The sequence below is a fragment of the Capsicum annuum genome, chromosome 6 (assembly GCF_002878395.1).
Source record: "Capsicum annuum cultivar UCD-10X-F1 chromosome 6, UCD10Xv1.1, whole genome shotgun sequence".
NCBI lineage: Eukaryota > Viridiplantae > Streptophyta > Magnoliopsida > Solanales > Solanaceae > Capsicum > Capsicum annuum.
Window position 1 is genome coordinate 164,863,040 of NC_061116.1, and position 22,551 is coordinate 164,885,590.

General features: G+C 35.3%; 1 pseudogene; it reads left to right on the top strand.

Moving 5' to 3' along the window:
• Positions 1–2,189: 2,189 nt before the first annotated feature.
• On the top strand, positions 2,190–21,241 carry LOC107874121 (annotated as a pseudogene).
• Positions 21,242–22,551: the final 1,310 nt, after the last annotated feature.

A 22,551-nucleotide genomic window follows, 5' to 3' on the forward strand; every position in this document is an offset into this window, starting at 1 on the left:
ATACTCATCATCCAATTTCTTAGATTGACGATACAAACCATGAAAGAAACTAAAATTAAGATAATAAAACCCTAAAGAATGTGTAGAGCAGCCTCCAATTGTCCAAAGATGTCCAAAAGTCTCTAAAAGCGTGTACAAGGTTGTATATATAGCACAAGGTAATCCAAAGCCATGTAGGAGTTGGAAGCATCCAAAAATTAAGCCCGTAAGTAGAGTGGGCGCCGACCCAGATAGAGCCCCGCTCTAGCCTAGGATGAGCCTGATATAGAGCACCACTCCAGTCAAGCCACCACCCTAGTTATAGCCTTGCTATGGCTATGGCACCACGGGTTCATCACCTCAGCTCACTGGAAGTTGTTTCTCAAATTTTGGTTAAGTGTTGATCCTCCAATCTTTCATCCCTTGACTTGTGGTATATTTCCCATGGATTTCCATCCTATTCATCATCAAAATATAATCATATTCATCTCACAAAGTTTCCTACATAATCAAACACTACGAATTAGAGACAATTAAAACACAATATCCATGACAATGAATCAAAACAAGAGCTAAAACTAAGCTAATTCATGATAATCTTCAACTTATTGTTCCACCTTTACACTTAATCAAATTGAACTTTGCACATCATCAATAAGTTATTCCACTCATAATCACATATTTAAACCATGAGGATCTCATTAAACACAATAGAATCCATCAAGATAGACTAGACAAGCAACTAGCTCAAGCTAGAAAAACTAGTTTTCTCGATTGAACTCTAAATGACTCAATTAGGTACAAACTTGTTGGAAACACTTTGAACCATTGTAATAAAATCTTTTGACACTTATATGCTTATTTATATCATATTCACACATAAAGAACATGAATTATCCTTAAACAAGGCTAAATAAGCTAGAATAGTAACACTAGAATGCATAAATACACCCAACATCATACCCCACAAGTTGTTCATTAACATGTTTACTTGAGGGATTCCATCATACCCCAAAAGGAGTTCAATTACCAATAACAATGACCACCAGACCATTCTAAGCTACCATACCATGCAATAGTTCCATTAAAAAGTCCAACAATATAGTAAAAGCATTCTCATAGGCATTTTATTAAACATATTGAGGGCATAGTGTTTCCAAAACCAAATACCAATTAAACATTCCCATGCAACCAAGTATCCAAACCACCATTAAAACATGGGAAACCCATAACCAAACCATTACAACCAAAAACCCCAATATATGTTTGAAAACCCAAAACCATATAACAATTATGCCATGAAAATAATTTATAAAATAAGCTTTTAGTTGGAACTAACAATGAGGGAAGTAGTACATGCCTTAAATTGAGTAGATGCTGGAGAGAAATCACTAACACAAGCCCAAAATTGATCGCCTCAGTGAAACCCTAGCCTTTTTTTACCCAAAAGCCTTAGAGAGGATTAGAGAGTGTTTTCTATGTGTTAATGAATAGAATAATAGAGAAAATAACCTCCCAAGTATGTTAAAAGTTATGGGGCCTTAATAGGTTAAGTGGAGAAATATCTAGATTGCACTCACTTAAAGTGCATAGAATTCCCGTCGGGGGGGACGACTACACATACCAGTTGTACCATCCAATACGAGTGGTACCCACTACTCGTACCCTCTAAATCCCCCTTGGACCTAACATTGTTCGAGGTACGACTTACCCAAACCAAGTCGTACCCAAAGAACATAACCCGTACCTTTGACCCGCACCCCTTGCAGAATAGAATCAAAGAGAATTGAATGTTATCCACCATACGATTCCATGGTATGACTCATACTCTAGCTTATGGCTCAGGGTAAGCCACTCGGACTCTAATCCAAGTTAAGATACCAAGTCTAAGATTAAGTGAAGGAAAAACTCTAAACAAAATGACCCGTATCCACCAATAAGACTAGTATCAACCAAGTCATATCCATTCCAGAAACCAATCCAACCCACCAACCAATACTGGTCAGCATACGACCAACCCATAAGAACAATACCCTAACATATGATTGGTACCCCTTAGTCATATCATATCCAGAAACCAGAAATCTAGGAAAATATCTAAGGGTAGAAAATCCAGGGTGTTATATATAGTGATCAATGTATTAATGTTATATATATGTCAATCTGCTCAAGTTTCTTATCCATTGACCATATGTTATCAATACTTAATTATGTTTAGTATTGAGGTTGTTTCATTTCAGGTTACTATAGTGGCTTATGTTATCATAACAATAAGATCGCTCGAGTTAAACTAAAAAATGAGTGCATTGTGAGTTTTACCAATGTTTCTTTTGCCTGGATTATCCTTCCTTACATATTCAGTGCTTGGAATCTTTACAAAGATGATTAGTAAGTAGTTCATGATTCTCTGCTACTAAAGTTCTAAAACTATTCACTATTTCCAAATTATATCATAGTTCCTTCCATATTTTTCTTTTTCATTGTTACTAACCTTCATCATGTTAGATAATATAATTTCTTCTTTTCTCATTTCTTTCTAACTCTTATAGTAACACCTGTGTCGGATTTTAGTGGGCAAAATTAGTAGATAACTGAGAGATAATGCGAGAATTGTATTCTTCATTTTTATTATTGATTTTTGAATCTTATGGTATAGTGTTCACAACTCATTTCTCAGTCTCTTTTATTTTTCTTAAGTAGTCTGTAGCTTTCTTGGATGCTTTAACTTAGATAAGAGCATTTTTTTGTTATTTATTCTAGTTTGAGTTAATGTAATAAATGATAGAGCTAGGTATATTGACTGCTTAGTTCTACATTTCAATAGATTCTATAAGTAGAGTGATGAAGATGGCTGATGAGTTTTAGAAATAATTTTAAGTTGTAAAATGAACTGCCTAGGCAGAAACATTTGTGATCGGTATTAGGTTGGTTGAACTTCTAGCTTTATTAAGTTGCTTTTAATAAGATTTTAGGTAGCTGGCTAAAAGACGTTTTTATTTTATGCCTCTATTGAATAGATAATGTTGCTCAGTCTGTTTAATGGATTGAGATTACAATGTTGTCACCTTTCGAACTTACTTATTCTCTCCCTCCCCCACTTCCTTCCCCCTAGGTCTGTGTTTATGTTAATACTTGTGTGAGAAAGATTGATGAAATATGTCCATCAAGCTATGTATTGTTTGAACTTATCAAGAATCCATTGGTTTGTTTCACCTACTGAATGCAAAAACAAATAAAAAAAACTATGAAAATTTCCATTTTATTACATGATGAATCTTTTGTACAAAATACCCCTATTTATAGCCAACCTAATCCAATAACCCTACATAATAAAAGGGAAGAAAATACTATGCACATCTAAAAAAGAAAAAAAAATATCTAGTATGTACCTAAATATATTCACAATAATTGACTAAATATTCACAATAAATTCCAACAAGGAAAAGATATTGAATTCCAACCCCCCCCCCCCCCAAGTTGGAGGTGTGGAAGAGAAGCCCAACTTGTTGAGATGTTGATAATGCAAAGGCCCCATAAATGACTTAGTGAATATATATATATGAGAGCTCGGAAGAAGATTTTACATACGATAATGAGATTAATCCGGCAAGTTACTACTGATGAACGAAGTGAGAGTCAATTTCAACATGCTTCGTTCGTTCACGAAAAATTGGATTTTTTATGTTATGAATGAAGGAGGCAAGGCTGTCTGAATGAAGAGGTACCGACAAAGGAATTGAGATGCTGAGATCTTCAAAAAGGCTAATCAGCTAGATAAGCTCAGCTATGACCCTCCTCATAGAGCGATACTCAGCTTCAGCCGAGCTGATTGAGATAGATGTTTGTTTCTTTGATTTCCATTAAATAGAAGAGGAACCAAGAAAAATATAATACCCACTTACTGATTATTGAATCTGGACAGGTAACCTAGTTAGAGTTACAAATTCCATCAATTCAAAAGAAGCGAAAGTAGACATGAATATACCAAGACCCAGATTATTGAGCCATTAATGAAGCACTCGCAATATAGCTTTAAAATGAGGTTCACATGGATACTACATAAATTGACTCAAATGTTGCACTGTGAATGACAAATCAAGCATTGTATGCGTTAGATAATTGAGTTTACCCAATAAAGGTCTGTATAAAGTAGGATTCTGCATAGGAATCCCTTGATTAGCCTGTAGTTTGACACTGTGATCCAAAATGGAGGAAACATAAGATAAATGAAGAGTGAAATTTTTTTAAATAAATCTAGTGTATATTTTCTTTGCGAAATAAGTATCCTTGTAGATTCTCGAACAGCGTCCTTGCCAAGAATAAATGCAAAGGACCAAGATCATTAAATTTGAACTCCTTGTCTAAAAACAACTTTAAAGCTTGTGGTTCACCTTCATTATTGCCTGTCAACAATATGTCACCTACATACACTACTACACTAGAGATAGAATCACCAGACTTCTTAAAAACAAGTGAATAATCATTGAGGGAGTAATTGAAACCCTTAAAATTGAGAGTGAAAGGAAGCTTAACATACCATTGTCTAGATGCTTGTTTAAGCCCATGAATAGATTTCTTCAGCAAACAAACATGATTTGGAGAGGGTGGCATAACACTAGGTGAAAATTCTATATCGTCACGACTCGACCCAAGGCTTAGTTATGACGGATATTTCAAGCCCACTAAGGTTGTAGACCACCCTTATAGCCTGACCAACTGAACATAATCAAAATAAATAGAGAAAGACAACCAGAACATAAAGATAAAATAGTTAATGTAACTCAAACAAAATATAAGATTCAAAACAACATCCAATCCCACATTTGTCCACAAAAGCCTCTACAATACTAGAATACCAAATTGGTTGGGACATACCCTTGATCATGACCAAAAAAATCCAAAGTAAGATACTAAGGAACATAATGAAACCAAAGAAATGACGGCCTTCCGAATGATGGAAGCTCACCACTTCGAAGTAGACCAACCAATGAATCAGATCATCTGAAACTACACAAGGCAACAGAGAAGCCCCTAGGACCCTACATCATGAAATAATGCAGCATCTAAAGACGGTTAGTGGGATGAGCACGAGCATGTAACTTGGGATAAGGGACCAAATAATGTCAGTTCCAAAATACATCAAAACTCCATATACATGTTCACATACATAAATATATATATATATATATAAGATATTGGTATAGGGTACGGGTTTAACCATGAGATTTAAAACCATTAACCTATACTATATAGCTCTGTCCATCCTACGGGCACCCATAGGCTATATAGGTTCAGATCCCCCCGCTGAAAGAGCCCCAGTGCATGTTAGCTGCACGAACTGAAGAAATTCGAGGAATAGTCGGAGACACCGTCACTCCAACCATCCCAAAATATATATATAATGTGTGAACTATGTACATGATCACAAAGACCCCCTCGACGGCATACGTGATTTCCAGTATTGGTCCCCCTGGGACCTTTACCTTCACAACGCGCTAGACAACCTTTTTAAGCCCAAATTAAAATATTTGCACATAAACCCAACCATTAATCCAAGGAGTCATCCATTAAGGCATTTACCAAATTGTACTGTCGTACCAAATAAGTTTGCAAGCCAATTTCATTGTACCATTCCAAACCATTAAACCAAATTAGACTCCCAAGTTCGAATTTAAAACCAATCCATGGCCACCAAGGTCTTTCAAAACCATGTTTATATTCCATTAACCTTTTATACAATGTAATGTTACAAAAACAAGTTAAATTGTGCATATATTTATGTTTCAAAACAAATTTCATAAAGTGGGTGGAGGTTAATAGAAATTTCAATACCAAAATCCATCAATTGAGGAGAATCCACGACCCCCGTCTCATTCATTGTGCCCATCCGCACAATTCGTTCCAAAATTAACCAAATAAAGCATAAACAATGCATTTAAAACCATGAAAATCCAACTCAAGTAAATACCATCCAAAAACCCTCAACCCAATTCTAAAATCCAACATTGAAATCACATGAATAATGATACAACACATGTCTTTATATAAAATCAAGTTAGGGGAGAGATACACGCCTAGAAAACTAAAGAAATTTGAAGAGGAAACCATCATTTGAACCCTGAATGCTTAATCCTTAGAAACCCTATCTTGTTCTTGACCTTGGAAGTTTGAGAGAGAGAAAAAGAGTGTTTGATGTGAAAAATAGAGGAAAATAGGGTCCCTTAGTGTAATTAGCTCGTAGGAGTTAAGTGTAAAAGAAAGTAAAATAACCAAAGTGCCCTTAATCAGAAATGTGTCGGAAAAGTTACCCCCAGTCATTACGGGTTGGGTAATGACTCATAATGACTAGTGACGAGTTGTTACCTTGACTCGTCATCTAAGGCCCCAAACCCTGACCCTTCACTTTTATGGTCACGAGTCAAACCCAAATACTCATGACCAGACCTTATGACTCATGAGGTTGAGTCGTACCCAAAGAAAAAACCTAGACAATCTTACTGATAGGGCATAAGCCCCTTACCACAGCTCATGACCTTACCTTATGACTCATGAGGGTCAAATTGTGAACCCAAAAAAAACACTGGACAACCTTACTAGTTATACTATGATAGGCATTATACAACTCATGATGAGTGGGTATGACTCATCACCTAAGTCATTGTCAGGGCAGTGTTCATCAAAACCCCTAAAATTTTTGGAGTCCAAACCTGGGGTATTACATTACCAACTCTCTTAAGATCTGATACGGACCAACATAACAGGGACTAAGCTTCTCCTTCTTCCCAAACCTCATGACTTCTTTCATAGAAGAAATCTTTAAGAATACCTAATCATTAACAAAAAACACCAACTCTCTTCGCTTCACAGCCCCATAAGACTTCTGGCGACTCTGAGTAGTCTTAAGACTATCCCTTATTACCTTCACCTTTTCCATGGCTTGGTGAACTAAATCAAATCCAAAACACTTAGTCTCACCAACCTCAAACCGCCCAATAGGATACCTACACCTTCTACCATAAAGGTCTAGAGCCATCTAAATACTCGAATGATAGCTATTATTGCATAGAAACTCAATAAGAGGTAAATGATCAACCTAACTACCTCAAAAGTTAATCACACGAGCCCTTAGAATATCTTTCAATATTAGAATAGTTTGTTCCACTTGTCCATCTATTTGAGGGTCGAAAGTGGTGCTAACGTTCACCATAGTCCCCAAACCTTTCTGAAATAAATGCTAAAAGTGAGAAGAAAATTGTGTACCTCATTCTGAAATAATTGACATCGATGCCCCATGCAATCTAGTTATCTCCTCAATGAAAAGTTTAGCATAATCCTCTCCAGAGTAGGTAGTCCTCAAAGGAAAAAAATGAGCATACTTAGTTATCCTATCCACAATAACCCAAATTGAATCATACTTATTGTGAGACCACGAAAGACCTGTAACAAAATCCATATTGATCATCTCCCACTTCCATATGGGTAACTCTATCTCTTAAGATATGCCACCAGGCCTCAAGTACTCAACCTTGACTTGCTGACAAACCATACACTTGGCAGTAAAATTTTGCCACATCTCTCCTTATATTGTTCCACCAATAGATTTCCTTTAAGTCATGATACATCTTAGTTGAACCTGAATGTACTGTATATATAGATTCATGAGCCTCATTCAAAATCCTTTCCCACGGTCCATCAACATAAGGAACACACAACCTTTCTTGATACCTCAAGATGCCATCACCACCAATCTTAAAAACCATAACCTTTTATTAGTCTACATCATTCTTAATCTACATAATTATTGTATCCAAAGCCTGTTTCTCCTTTACCTCTGTACCAAGAGATAATTTCTCCACCTTTTGAACAATTACTCCTACATTCTCAGAGTCCAAGAGATGAACACCCAAATTAGCCAACCAGTGAATGTCCTTCACCAGTCCTATTTTCTCCTTATCCACATAAGATAAGCTCCTCATATATAACCTGCTAAGAGTATCAACAACCACATTAGCTTTATCTAGATGGTAATGAAGACTTATATCATAATTCTTAAGTAACTCAAGCCTCTGCCTCTTCTTGAGATTCAATTCCTTCTAGGTAAACACATACTGTAAGCTCTTATGATGTGAGTAGATATCCACATGAACCATATAAAATAATGGTGCCAAATATTCAAATCAAATACCACAACCAACCCAACTCTAAATCATGAGTCGGATAATTCCTTTCATGAACCTTAAGTTATCTAGAAGCATAGGCCACAACCTTAATATGTTGCATCAAGACACAACCTAGTCCCACACAAGGTGCATCACAGTACATAACAAATCCCTCAGTGTCCTTGGGCAAGGTAAAAATCAAAGTCAAAGTTAACTTATCCTTTAACTTCTCAAAACTACCTTCACAAGCATCAGACCATAAGAATTCTACCTTTTTCTGAGTCAACTTCATCAATGGAGTAGCAATAGAAGAAAAACTCTCTACAAACTCCTATAGCACCCATCCAAGCCCAAGAAGCTCCTAATATCGGTTGGAGTCAGGGGTCTAGGCCATCTCTTAACCGCCTCAATGTTCTGTAGATCCACCTTGATCCCTTCACTAGAAATAATAAGCCCAAGAAAAGTTATAGCATTCAACAAAAACACACACTTAGAAAATCTTCCACACAACCATTGATCCTTAAGAGTCTATAATGCAATTTGGAGGTGATTGGCATGATCCTTCTCACTCTTAGAATATACCAAGATGTCATTAATGAAGACTATCACAAAAAAATCCAGAAACTACCAAAATACTTGATTCATAAAATCCATAAAAGCAGCCAGAGCATTAACCAAATGACATAACTAGAAACTCAAAGTGCCCATGTCGAGTACGAAAAGCAGTCTTAGGAATATCAACCTCCCTAATCTTCAATTAATGATAATGGGAACAAAGATCAATTTTAGAGAAATATCTAGCACCCTGAAGCTAGTCAAAAATATCATCAATCCTAGGAAGAGGGTACTTATTCTTCACTGTAACCTTATTCAGCTGTCGATAATCTATACACATTCGAAGAGACCCATCTTTCTTTCAAACAAAAAGCACAGGAGCACCCCATGGAGATATACTAGGATGGATAAATCCCTTATGAAAAAAGATACTTCAATTGATCCTTCAGCTCCTTCAATTCATCCGGAGCCATCCTATAAGGAGGAATAAAAATGGGAAAGGTTTTCAATAAAAGATCAATTCCAAAAGCTATCTCCCTATCGGGAGAATTGCCAAGAAGATCATCGGGGAACACTTCGGGAAATTTATTAACCACGGGGATAGATTACAAGGAAGGACCTTCAGAGTTAGAATTTTTAACCCGAACCAAATGATAGAGACACCCTTTAGAAATCAAATTTTGGACTCTAAGATAAAAAATAAATCTCTTTTTAGGTACTACGGAACTCCCCTCCCATTCTATTACCGGTTCATTAGAAAAATAGAAACTAACCTTTCGGGTCTTACAATCCAGAGAAGAACAGCATGAATGGATCAAATCCATCCCCAAGATAAAATCAAAATCTACCATGTCCGGCTCTATCAGATCCACCAATGTTTTCCTATGAATGATGGACACCACACAACCCCTATAGATTTTTCTAGCCATAAAAGAGTCACCCACTGGAATAGATAGAGAAAGGCTCAAAAATAGTTTTAGGACCAAAACCAAAATCCACAGCCATATAAGGTGTTACATAAGAAAGGATAGACCCCAGACAGATAATAAACATCATCAGAGACGAGATGTAATATACTAGTAACAACATTAAAAAATGTCTCGGACTTCTGACAAATGGAAAAAGCATATAGATGATTTCGGTTAGTTTTGATACCTGAAGTAGCACCCTTTGGTGCAAGAGATGATGAAGTATGGACCGAGACCTTATTAGCCCCATGGCTACCTTAGCTGCAGGATAGTTTCTCCCCATGTGCCTTGGCTGAGCATAATTGAAACATAAGTTCCTCCTCTCATTACAGTAACTATAGTAGAGTTGTCCACAAAATCAACAAGAAGGAGAAGTTGGGGCTGACTGTGCTCTACTAGACTGAGATTGGGCACCACGTGCCTTAATACCACTGCTAGTCTAAAAAAGACAATCACCAGATAGCTTAGGATAAGGAGCGTTGGCAGTCGGATGGGAGTTTAAACTCCCCTATTTCTTTCTCTTGGTCCACTGCCTACCATCTCTCCCACCATTCTACTAATTTGTGTCTTGCTCTGAATATCTAAACTTCTTATTCTACCTCTCCCCTATTTCCACCTGCTTCTTCTTTTTATCTTTAACCTGTTGCATATAAACTATAAGTCTAGAGATATCCATATCATTATTCAATATACCATCCTTATACTCTAACACCAGGTCACGAGACAACCCAAAAGCAAAATTTCTTATTCTAGCCCTCATACTTGACACTAACTCCAAAGCATAACGAGACAACTGATAGAACTTTAAGGAATACTTTTTCACACTCATCCTACCCTATTTTAGGTTCACAAAATCCTCTACCTTAGCTTTTCTCAACTCTTGAGAAAAGAAACGAACAAGTAAAGCACCAAAAAACTTATCTCATAATGCCAGCTCAGCATCATCACCCCTCAACTATTCCCAGTCCTCATACTACTAATATGGTACACCCTTCAACTGATATGTAAAAAACTCCACACCTTCAAATCATAAGTATGCATCACCCTAAAGATCTTCTCCATCTCATCAATAAACCCCTAAGGATCCTCTTCAACCTTAGTTTCTGTAAAGGTTGGGGGATTCAATCTCATGAATTGGCCAACCTGAGTAACCTCAGATAAAGTAACCATAAAACCACCAGGACCAGACCGACATGATTGAGAGGCTACCAACTGAGTAAGAAGATGAATAGATCAGTGGAACTCCACATTAGAGATATCTCCTTGAGGTGACTGAGCATTAGTGTCACCAGAAAAAGACTAGTGGGGACCATGGGACCCCAGGTGGAGCATCACAATCAGGAGCAGGGATCCTAGACTATTTTTGTACTCTATAAGTAGGGAATATCTTTTCCACATATCCCTCAGGTGGGGAAAATGTTCCAGAAGAGTTTCTATAAACATTAGATCTTCAAGGAGACATGATCTACAATGTGATTAAATTAGTAGTTAGAGGAATTCCAAGATACCAGACTCTATAGCCTGAACAAGAACACAAGAAAGGAAAACATTCCTAATTGCCTTATAGCCTCCCCTTTATAAGTGTGGCATACTACACACTCATAAAAGGGACTCTATTCGACACGGCTTTGTGGATGCCCAAAGACCTTGAACCATGCTCTAATACCAAGCTTGTCATGATGCAAACTAGCGCCTACTCATGACGGGTATCTCAATCCTACCAAGGCTAGAGAGCACCCTCATAGCCTGACCAACCGAGCATAATCAAAATAAATAGCAAAAGATAACTAATACATAAAGATAAAATAGTTAATGTAACTCAAACAGAATATAAGAGTCAAAATAACAGTCAATCCCACACTTGTCCATAAAAGCCTCTACAATCCAGAATACCAAATTGGTTGGGACATGCCCCTAACCATGACCAAAAAAATCCAAAATAAGATACTAAGGGAACATAATAAAACCAAATAAATGATGGCCTTCTAAAAGATGAAAGCTCAACATTTCAAAGCAGACCAATCAAAGAACCGAATCACCTATCACTAAACAAGGCAATAGAGAAACCCTTAGGAACCTACATCATGAAATGATGCAGCGTTCGGGGACGGTAAGTGGGATGAGAACTAGCATATAACTCAGGATAAGGGACAAAATAATATCAGTTCTAAAATACATTAAAACTCCATATACATGTTCACATACATATATAAATATATATAAGATGATAGGATGGGGTACTGGATTTAAGCATGAGATTTAAAACCATTAACCTAGACTATGTATCTCTGTTTGTCGTAAGGGCACCCACGGGCTATATGAGATTAGCTCCCCCTGTTAAAAGGGCCACCAGTGCGTGTTAGATGCACGAACTAGAGAAATGTGATGGAGAGTCGAAGATACCATGGCTCCAACCATCCCAATATATATATATATATATATCAATGTGTGAACTATGCATACGACCACCAAGACCCTTACACTGACAAGCGTGGTTTTCAATATTGGTCTACCCAAGACCTTCACCTTCACAATGAACTACACAACCCCCTTTAAGACCAATTTAAAATATTTGCACATAAACTCATCCATTAGACCAAGGAGCCATCCATTAAGGTATTTACCAAATGGTATCATCATACCAATTAAGCTTGCAAGCTAATTCCATTGTATTATTACAAACCATTAAACCAAATTAAACTCCCAAGTTCCAATTTTAAACCAATCCATGGCTAGCACAGCCTTTCAAAACTATGTTTATGTTCCATTAACCTTTTATGCAATGCAAAATTCCAAAAGCAAGTTATATTATGCATCTATCCATATTTTAAAACCAAATTCATAAAGTGGGTTGAGGTTAATACCAATTCTAATACCAAAATCCATCAATTTAGGGGAATCCACAACCTCCATCCCGTTCACCATGCCCGTGCACCCAAATAGTTCCAAAATTAACCAAATAAAGCATAAACAATGCATTTAAAACCATAAAAATCCAATTCAAGTAAATACCATCCAAAAACCCTTAACCCAATTCTAAAATCAAATATTGAAATCACATGAATAATGATATAACATATGCCTTTATATAAAATCTCGTGACCGTATCCTATGACTCGTGAGGGCCAAATCGGGATCCCAACAAAAACACTGGACAACCTTACTAGTTAGATTACGATAGGCCCTATATGACTCGTGATGAGTGGGTACGACTCATGACGAGTAGGTACGACTCGTCACCTGAGTCATTGCCTGGGTAGTGTTCATCAAAACCCCTAAAATTTTTAGAGTCCAAACCTGGGGTATTATACATATAAACTTTTTTATAAAGATCACTATGAAAAAAAGTATTATTAACATCTAATTGAAAAACCTCCTAATTATTCTTCAGTGTAATATCTAAAATACATCTGATGGTAGTCATCTTGACTACTGGAGAGAAAGTTTTATTATAATCAATACCTTCTCGTTCTCTAATGATCAATCAAGTCTTTAGCCTTTCAATGTTTTCATCAGAGTTCTGTTTAACTTTATAGTCCCACTTAGAAGGAAGTGCTTTATTTCCAATAGGAAGAATAATAATACCTCATGTGTTGTTTAACTACAAAGCTGCAAATTCTTTATCCATGACTTCTTGACAACCTAGATGATATGTTTCTTGAATATAATTAATAGGTTCCTGTATACTAGTAATAGAGTTGAGCATGACTTGATTATTAGAATATAAGGCATTAAAAAATAAGGAACTAGGAGTAACAGGACTGAGAAAATGGGTAGCAACCACATCTATAAGGTGAACAACATTACAAATATAGTCTTCCAAATAATCAGGCTTCTTATAAATCCTAAAAGATTTTCTTACTATAGTTTGAAGAATAGGTAATGGAGGAGAACTTGGAGTCATATCATATGTAGAGCTAGTGGATGGCATACTAATAGAACTTGATGGAAGTTAAGGCATAGTAGGTTGTAAAAATAGTGAATCAAGAGTAGATTCAGAATCAGTAGAGTAATCTAATGATGGAATAAAATATTGTGGTAGAGAAGCAAAAGAATTCAACATATCAAAAGAAAATATAGTAGAAGGGAAGGCAGATTGTGACATAAAATAAAAATATTCTTCATAAAAATAACATCCTTGGAAATTGTAATTTTATTAGGTTGCAAATCTAATACTTTTTACCATTTCTTTCCATATGAATATCCTATAAAAACACAAGGTGTTATTTTAGGATCAAATTTAGTTCTATTGATAGATAGAGTAGATACAAAACATAAGCACCAAAATATTTTAGATGATCATAGGATGGTTTACTCTTGAATAAAACTTCAAAAGGAGCTTCTGAATTCAAAACACTTGAGGAAAATCTCTTTATTAGATAAGTTGCAATTAAAAGACCTTCCCCCGCAATAACTAATAGGAAAATGAGATTGAAATAAAAGATCTTTTGATGTTTTCAATAAATGCTTGTGTTTTCTCTTCACTACTTCATTCTGTTGTGGAGTATAAACGCAAGTTGTTTGATGAATAATTTCCTTGGAAAGAAAGAAATCAGATTGCACTTTTTCATTTCCCAACTCAAGAGAATTATTAGTTCTTGTAATTTTAATTTTAGAATTAAATTGTCTTTCTACCATAGAATGAAAAGATTGAAGGATGAAAAAGCATTAGACTTAGTACTTAGAAGATGTGTCCAAGTAGCTCTACTAAAATCATCAACAATTGTAAGATAGCATTTTGAAACCATCATGGGTAGTAGATTTGTAAGGTCCCCAAGTATCCGCATGTATTAGATCAAAAACAGATTTAGTTGAAATAATACTAGAAGGAAAATATAGCTTAGATTGTCTTGAAATAGGACAAATAACACAAGGAGACAAAAAATTGAACAAGATGCAGAATTTAGAAAAACTTTCTTCATATTATTTCTTGGCATATGCCCTAATTTATTGTGTCATAGTTTTTTGTTTACATTGAAATCAAAACAACTTGAACAAAAAGTAAATTTATCTTGTAAATAACTAGAAAAGAAAAGACTATGAGGATTAAAATTAACTAGAAAAGAAAAGACTATGAGGATTAAAATTAGGTAGACTCTTTATAGAAACTTCCAAATGACTTGACTTGAGAATATATAGAGCTTCTTGCTCTCTACTAAGCACCTGAGAGCTCTTCATTGAAGGGCCCTGCAACATAAAACAAGTGTTGGGAGTGATAAGAATAAATTTCTGATGTTGTTTACACAACTTATGAATAAAAAATAGATTGAACCTAAAAGATGGAATGTATTAAACAGTTTGCAAAGTTAGATTATGCAGGAGAGAAACAGATCTTGAATGAGTAACTTTGACCTTTTGGGAGTTAGGAAGGATTACTGTTACAAATTTATGAAGAATATTAAAGTTTTTAAAATATTTTTTATTAAAAGTCATGTGCTCAGATGCTCCACTATCTAATATACAAGCATCACCGTCAATTGTAAACAAAAAAGCATAAGAATTAAAGAACTTAGTCATACCAGCGAATGTTATGTTTGCACATGCATTTACATTTCCAACAGATTTCTGACTCAACTTTTGTAAAAGTTGCAAGAGTTGTGCAACATTATCTTGTCTTAAAAAGTTCAGATTTGTGACATTATCTATAGTCTGTTGAGATCCTTCAATTATGTTAAAAATATTACGAGCAGCAAATTTCTTTTAATATTTTTTAGATTTAGTCAATTTATAATCAGAGGAAAAACCATAGATCTTATAACAGTGGTCGATGTCATGTCCTATTTTCTTACAATAATTGCACATTAGAGAACTTTTCTTAATAAAATTTTCAGTTTGAGTTTTATACTTATTGGACTTCTTTTCCTCACTATTACCAACAAAAAAAGGGGTTGATTCTCCTGGATAAACAAGAGGTAATATGAATTTCTTTTGCTTTTCATCTTGAATAAAAAGGGAATAAATCTGACCAATAGTGGGTAGAGGAGAATACAACAAAATATTACTCCTAAAACCTATGAAAATGTCATTAAGACTTATTAAGAAATTGGAAAAGACTCTCATGTTGATCAGCCTTTGCACCTTTTTCTTTTGCTCCACATTTACACTTACAAGTACATGCAGAGAGCGTATTTAGTGCATCTAACTCATTCCATAGACTCTTCATTTTTGTAAAATAGGTAGAGATACTGAAATTTTTCTTGAACTACTGCATTTAAATCTTTTTGAAATTGCAATAATTTAGCCCCATTAGTCTGTCTATCTTCAAGGTCAGACCACAACACTTTAGCACTTTTGAAATACAAAACAGACTCAACAATTTCTTTGAAAAGAGAATTCAATAATCAGGATAGGACCATATCATTACATCTTAACCAAGCTCGTTAAAGTCTGTATCAGCATTAGGATAAGTTAGGGATCCATCAACGAATTCTAGGTTGTTCTTTACTGAGAGAGCTATAATAATTGTCCTTCTCCATCCATCATAGATTCTCCCATTAAAGATGGTGGAAACAAAGTTCATACCTGGATAATCAGAAGGGTGAATGTAGAAAACATGTGAAGAGTCTACTATATTGATTGTAGGGACACTATCACTTCTTTCAAATTGTGAAGTGTTAACAACAAAAGGTGATTTTGAGGGTGATACAACATCATTCATCTTAAAAAAATGACAAAGAAGAAGTCAGAAATTAAGGACAGAAATTAAAAAACTTGCTCTTGATACCATGCAAAAATAAACAAAGCAAAGTATGAAATTTTCCTTTTTATCGACTGATGAATTCTTTGTACAAAATACCCCTATTTATAGTCATCCTAATACAATAATCCTACATAATAAAAGAAAAAAATATTTTGTACATCTGAAAAAGGAAAAAAAAAATTAGTATGTACCTAAAATATATTCACAATAATTGATTAAATATTCACAATGAATTCCAACAAGAAAAAATATTGAATCCCAACAAGGAAAAAATATTGAATTCCAACAATGAAGGTGTTTTATTAATATTTTTGGGAGTCGACTATTTGTGGTCGAATGGATCCTTAATAAATTTAAATGGAGCTTCACATTCACCTTCTCCTTTGGGGCAAGGAGAACACGTTTTCATCCTATTTTAGTTTGTATAATCTTCGGCAAGATGACTTTGTCACTCGTTGTAGCTTTCTTTTGTTGTGTATTTAGAGAATGTTTGGATTGACTTATTTTTTAGGTGTTTTTAGCTTTTAAATATTTTTATATTTTTGGAGATGTATGGTAAATACAAAACAAACTTTTAAGCATTTTATTTTAAGCTTAAAGAAAAAATTAATTTTTGGCTTTTAGCTTTTAGCTTTTAGCTTATGAGTCTCTTAAAAAGGGCTAATTCAAACACCCCCAAGTAGGGCTGGGCATAAATTACCGAAAACCAAATTACTGAACCGAACTAAAAAAATTGATAATTGATATTCGGTATACGGTATTGTATTTGGGAGTAAAATTTTAATATGTTGATATTTGGGATTGGGTTTGGTAAAAGATATTAATACAGTTTGGTATTCTGTATTTTACTGAATATCGAATTCTCTCTCTCTCTCTCTCTCTCTCTCTCTCTCTCTCTCTCTCTCTCTCTCTCTCTCTCTCTCTCTCTCTCTATATATATATATATATATATATATATATATATATATATATAAACAACTCAATAGTATTAGTCAATCCCAAATAATCTCCTGGATCTTGGTTATATATTCGTAAAAAGTAACAAAAGGAATACTAAATAGAGTTTATATTAGATATACTCTTTGAAGTTTAGATGTACATGTGGACATTTTCAACTTTAATATGGTACTACCAAAAATCGTACCGAACCGAAGTTTAATTTACCGATTACTGAATTATCGAACCGATGTTTATAAGTATGGTATGTGGTATCTACTTTCAAATATCGATTAACGAACCCAAAATTTGAAAATGCCAAACTGAATGCCGAACGCCCACCCCTGCCCCAAGTATGTAATGTTTTGTAGTGCAAGGAGTGAGATCCCTATGAAAAGTTTTTAGGGGAAAGGATACAAATGTCAGCTCGCCCAAATATTTCCACTGATATAGCCATTGATTTGGCAATTCCAATAGATAGCCATTTAGGTTTTTCTGTTGCTACTACCCCTTTTTTTTAGTCTTTTCTTTATTTATTATTTAATTTTTAATGTCAATTATTTTACATGTTACGTTCTCTTTCTTCGTACTTTTTTTTTTGCTTGATTTTCACTATTTTATTCTTTTAATGTTGTTAATTTATTTTATTTTTTTGAAAAAAGTCCACTCTGTCCACCCATTTATTTTTTCAGATGCGATCACGAAAATAAAAACATGAAATACAAGTCCACCCATAATTATTCTATCTCTTTTCATATGAGTTAACACTATAGTGACACTTTGACTTTTTTTTTTTTGCTATCTCTCGCTTTTTAATCAAAAAAATTAAGGAATGTTTGGACAGTAAAGGTACAGGGTTTAATAAATTTTGTATATGCTTGTACAAATTTTCACAAAAATTTAGGTGAAGTTAACAAATTCATGAATAACGAATTACTATACATGCTTGCACAGATTTTCTCTGTAAAAGATGTATTTATATGGTATATATATTGTATCAACGTGATATAAAAGTGTATCAATCTAGTATAAAAGTGTATCAATGCAGTATCAAAGTATATTAATGTAGTATAAAAGTGTATCAATGTAGTATAAAAGTGTATTAATATGGTATAAAAGAGTACCAATTGGGTATAGGGATTGCATGTGCTTCAATAGAATTTCCTTTCTCTTTTTTAAAAAGCGTATCAATATAATATAAAAGTGTATCAATTTGGTATAAAAGTGTATCAATTGAGTGTAGAAACTGCATGTGCCCAATTGGGCCAAATGGCTAAAAAAGGAATTAAATTTAGCCGATAAGTTACATTTGTCCATCTTTTCAAATTGTGTCCATTTTTTGTAAAAATAGCCACCCCATGTCCTTTTCCCAAATTTTAACCTATTCAAAAAAATCAGCCTACGGATGCGATATTTATTTGATTAGATGGACTATGGCTAGATATGTTGGGAAGACAGGAAAAGTTGAATAGTTGGTTGATCTTTTAGGTTCTCAGTAGGTAATCTAGATTGATTGTAATAATTTTGCGGTGGTCTCCAGCATCTCCTTAATGCTGAGGAATAGACATTACCAGTTTAAGAAAAAGACTGAAAAGTTTTGTTACTTCTCGTTTGGCAAATAGCAGTTCAGCGGGTATGAGAAGATAGAAAAAAGACCATGGACTTTTTAAGTGAAGAAAAAAGACCATGGACTTTTAAGTGAAACTTAGTGGCGGTATAAGGTGATATAACTCTAGTTTGCATTTTCTTCTCAGGAAAATTAGGAGTGAAAAGGTTGTAGAAGATCAGGACAAATCCCTGCTTACTACAATAAGTTCCAATTCCTCAACATTGAGATTCTCCTTTCTGTGTCTTTTGAATATGTTAGATCAAATTGTTAAGAGTAACTTCGTTTTGGCAATTTGATGAATGTGTGAAAACTCCATGAATGCCAAAGGTCTTCAACTTAGTCATTTTGATCCACCTCAAACGATATTCATTGAAAACATTGCTTCTAAAGTTGCTGAGTATTCACACTACTGATGGTTTTGCCTTGGAATGAACAATCCTTTCTTTGATTTTCAATTTTAAATCCTTCACACGTGTCCTTGCAGATGAACGCAAGGATCAGAAAACTTTGGAAAGGCTTCGAGCTGAAAGGCAAGCAAAGATTGATGAACTCAAAGAGAAGACAAATTACTATACAACGCATCAGCTCATTCAGGTGAGATAGCAAAATGCAAGCTTCAGGGTTTCTGCTGAGCTCTTCACAGATGATTTTCCATTCAATTGCATTAGGCAGCTCATTCAGCTGATGGCAATACACGTGTTTTTGGGCTTTATGATAAGCTCTTTACGTATAAGTTAACCATGTAGGTGCATTAGGGAAGACATGCTTACTACTGTTTATCACTCTCCAGTCTTTGTCGCCGCTATAAAGCACGTCTTTGTTCAATGTTGGTATGAGATGCACGTATTTCATTTTTCAATCCTTTATCCAGAGGTATGAGCCTCTGACCTTTCAGCCGCAGCCTCTGTGCTTGCGTGCAAGCTTGCTGCAAATACTGGCTTAAAAGTTTATTTGGGAGATGAGTCTAAGCTTAATGCCCCTATTGGAAAGAGCAATGATGTAGAAATTGTGCAGTCCACTGGACTGAGAAATAGAAAGCAAGCCAGATCTGGTAGCGCAGACAGTATTGTATTGGATCATTCCAAAGGAGAAATGCTTCGTGTGGTACAACTTGAAGGCTCTAGTATGAACCAACATCAGCAAATGATTATCGAGCATTACAATCCTACAGGTTTGAGCACACAAGACGAGGGATGGCTTGGACGAATTGCAGCATTTCTTGTTGGAGAGGATCCAACCCAATCTTATGTTGTTATCTGCGGCAGTTGCCATACGCATAATGATAAGACTTGAGGATAATTAGCAGCATTGGATTTACCTTAATAAATTAGTGAATAACTAAACATCACTATGAGAGAACAGAAAAATAAAATTAATTTATTGAACTTATTCTATTGTTTGCAGGCCTTACTAGGAAAGAAGAATTTGCTCATGCTTCATGGCCTACACGTCAAACTAGACAAGCATTTACAGACAGCAGTTCTGGTTAGAACTATTAACCACAAAAGGATCATATTTGGGGGTCCGTATTCTAATTGCAAAGACGCAGGGAATGAACGAGGTCAATACAAGAAAAACAGAACGCCTGATTCATCTACCTAGTCGTGTGCTGGTACACGACTTGCAATCTTCATTCAAATCAATTGGGAAGAATAAATTTCCCCATCAAGGCGTGTGGCTTCTTACGACTTAAATCAAAATATTTTGACTCAATCGTGTGGAGCTGCATGCCTTAGTAAAGAAAATTTAAAAAAAAAAAGTTGTCTAACGGCTGCTGTTAAACGGAAGAACTAAATCGTGGATCGCCCCATGCTTTTACCCATTTGTTCTCTTTCAGAAATAAGCTTCCTTTTGGAATTTTTGTTTAAAAAAGTTATCATTTTGGCTCCGGACTCACAAAACATTGCCTTGCTTGACATCTGTCAATCAACTATTTTCTTTACAAGAAAGTCCCAGATCGAAACAAGGAGACCAAGGTATTCATCATTCGTAATAAGGGAACAAACAAGACTGGCGTAAAGATAGCCCGAGAAGGACATAGAAGGAATTATAAGGACAATAATGTCCAAGATGTTGGCATAATTCCCAATGATATCTAATGTGGAAGGCGGTTTTTGTTACTTGCTATTCAGAAACACCCGTATGGTAATTTTATGAACAGAGAAAGACATAACTACTGTGTGGTAGAAGTGAATGGAAGGACCAAGATGACTAAAACAAAAGCATCATAACAAGGACTAGCACCAAAATTGGGATCTGCATTTATGATCATTGAGCAATAGAAAAATTTGATCACTCAATATTTTCTCTCAACTTGATGTGTGGGACTAACCTAGGTGGCCTGTACTCCTGCTAACACTAGAAGAGGTACAACTCTGTTGAACACCAGAATGAGAAACAGGATCACCTTTTGAGAACATTGAACCAACTGGACCATTTGCAGTGCTCATAGAAGATACTAGGGTAGAAAAGACTTCCTTGCTGGATCCAGAAACAAGTTCATCTAAAGTCTGAGGAAGAGGAAGATGGAGCCAAAGTACCAACAGGGTAAGGAGCAACGGGCATATCACCAAGAGAAGATGCCGAGGGACTGTAACTTTTTCCCAGTGGATGGTCAAACTTGCAAGAAGGTGCAAATTTGCATATTCCAATTAGTGAGTAGTGAGAGCAAATTGGTGCACCCTAAGAACAATAGAAAGAACCGAAAAAAATGATCTTCCAGTTTGAGCACAGTTATTATTAAAGCACAAAATTCACTCTATTAAAAATCACTATGCCTCGGTAAGAAACAACTATTTAGAATAGAGAAGGAAATCAAAAGATGAATCAATTGCTGGACCATGTAGTTAACGTAGAAACTAGTCAAACTTACAGTAAAGTTAGATGGCTATTTGTCATGCTTCTAGAATTCTTGCAAAACTTTCATGTATGAGTATATACTGTTCACTACTGTCACAATGCTAGTTATGATTTACAGTACTATATGAAGACGGGGATGTGTAAACTTCCCGCTTCCAGCAAATATCACCATCCAAGACAGGGAGAGGGATCTCCAAGCCTAGTGATACATAATATTCATGGTTACCCGTTGCGACCGGTCTGCCTTCTTTTCTCCATTCGTTTGCGTTTTCATTCCTTTTCCTCTCTAAAAAGTTTTACCATTAAATTATTTTTCCGATTTGACTCATTTGTGTTCGTTTTACAGAATGAAAGAAAATGTTCGTACTATATAAAAATGGAGCAGTGTAAATATGGCATCACCTGTAAATTTCATCATCCACTGCCAGCTGGTGTGCAAGTGCCATCAGTAGCTGGATCTCTTCCATTTCTCATAAGGAACCTTTTCCTTTGCCAGCGGCTATTCCCCCAATAGCCACTTATCCTTCACTACAATCTTCTTTTGTTCATTCAATTGAACAATATGGAATGGTTGTTGGCAACTGACCAATTGTAAGGCTTACTCTGCTTTCAGGTTCCTATCATCCTGCACATATGGTCTTATTCTTTTCCCTCCTAAAATGGTTCCCATGTCGGATTGAACACCTTCTTCGGTATGTATATTATAAGAGTTTCTTGCCGCTGTTATTATAGAACTTTCTTGCAATGCACTATTTATCTATAAAGTGTTAAATTATAGAAATAATT